The sequence below is a fragment of the Armigeres subalbatus genome, chromosome 3, assembly GCF_024139115.2.
Source record: "Armigeres subalbatus isolate Guangzhou_Male chromosome 3, GZ_Asu_2, whole genome shotgun sequence".
Lineage (NCBI taxonomy): Eukaryota > Metazoa > Arthropoda > Insecta > Diptera > Culicidae > Armigeres > Armigeres subalbatus.
Window position 1 is genome coordinate 189813184 of NC_085141.1, and position 1815 is coordinate 189814998.

A 1815-nucleotide genomic window follows, 5' to 3' on the forward strand; every position below is an offset into this window, starting at 1 on the left:
ATAAAAAATACACACCCACTAATACGACTATGGGACAGTGTCGGCACTCAGTGGCTTGATGAGTGTGAGAGCTCTGCCCTAGCCACCCTAAAACCAGAGACCGGCGGAGTGAAAAACTGTCGAAATGGCAACGTATGAAAATGCATGAAATCGCACTTGCACTTTTTGCTTGCTTCTTATGGATGCAAAATGTAAACAAGTCGAATTGGAACCGCTTTTGACGGTTCGATTGGAAACAAGATGGCGTCTTCGCCGATCTCTCATTGTAGTATTTCTACTCTGCCCCACTCACTATATACACATAGCTTGGGAGATCATTTTTGAGCATTGTAAACGACACTCTTAAGGCGTAACATAACTCGCCAGGAGTTTGATTGTGTTACTCACGCATAGGTGGAGTCACCTGACTAAAATGGCGTAAGCACCAATGTCGCGAGCATAGCTGTCAAAAATCGGTCATGATTAAATCATAAACGATTTTTGATGCTTTGGCTCCATCGAGAATCTTGAAAATCCTTTAAAAGGCTTGATCCTGAAAGGAAAAAGTCTCTTTTTGCCTGGAAATTCAAAGTGAACAGTAGTGCGCGTTTATTATCGAGTATTTTGTAAAAGGTTGTAATTAGCGTCTTTAGAGTGGAAGTGTTTAATAACCAATGTAATTGTTTCTTTGTTTTAGTTAATTAAAAGACCCATTGTTTAAAGGGTTAGTTGAAAAGCATGCAGTGTTAGGCGTTAAAAGAAGTGTTAATTGGTTAGTAGAATTAGTGTAAATACATGTTAATAACTAAGCCTATTGTTAAAACCAAACCATGCGACATAAAACCAAATTAAAATCTATTGTTCAGGCAAGTTAAAAACCAATTAAAGCCAGACTACGTGAAAGCAGAAAATTCCAATCACCACCATCGGTGAATTAGAAAAGAAGTGAAGAAAAAGGTAATTTCCACTAGTAATAACTCTATGAGGCTGAAAGTGTAATTAGGACGTCACAGGGGACTAATTTGGTGGGCAGGTCCACGAAGCGGACCTTTTTCTGTTTCTTTATTGGCAGTTTCTGGCGAAGTGGACAACAGCGGAAGATTCGGGGGAGTGGAAGCAAGAGCGCATCCAGGCCGGGACTCGGATAGTCGCCATTGGAGTTCCCGAGCGTTAGCCATCGGCGTCATCCAGTCGCCATTGGTCGGAAATCGAATCCGACGCCATCTTTCCAGCCACTCCGAGGTCATAGCCACCGTCTCCGCATCCGTCCGTCGCAGCAATACCGCCATCGTTTCCGTTACCGGCTGCCAAACCGCCGGGAAACCGTCTTCTTTATTCCCATCGTCGGGATTACGAGGCATCAAGCTCACCACGACACGCCCGCCCGTCATAGTCAGGCCTGCCGCCGAATCGGATTGTGATCCAACAGTTACCAGCCACGCAAGTACCCCTGATTGACGTCATGTCCTCAATAAATTGTAATTTGAGTAGAAAAGCCTCGAGTAGCTAATTTCAGAGAGCATTGCCCTGGTTTATTTAGCATTTCCACGACTTTTCGAGTTATTCGCTTTTTAGTAGGTTCGAAAGGAACCAATAGTTTCCGCTTTGAGTTCCCATATCAGAAGTTGAATTTAAAGTTTCTTTCGGTGTAAGATAGCGGTGCAATATAGTTCATTCGTCACGTGTGAAGCCAGTGGGTAGGTAATTTCATTCTCGGTTGTTCCTGTGAATTGAGAACCCTTGCGTACGTGAGTTATAGCGAGCGCAAGCCAATAAGCGACCCTCAGACTAATAACCCTTTGCCAGCCGGCAAGTAATAATATGACTATATATACA

The 1815-nt window shown here is 43.5% G+C and overlaps 1 long non-coding RNA gene across 1 annotated transcript; it reads left to right on the forward strand.

Moving 5' to 3' along the window:
• The first annotated feature begins 452 nt into the window (after positions 1–452).
• On the forward strand, positions 453–1535 carry LOC134220876 (uncharacterized). The gene is made up of 4 exons (XR_009982089.1): positions 453–612; positions 677–751; positions 846–936; positions 1013–1535. It is a non-coding gene; the product is annotated as an uncharacterized LOC134220876 (long non-coding RNA).
• Positions 1536–1815: the final 280 nt, after the last annotated feature.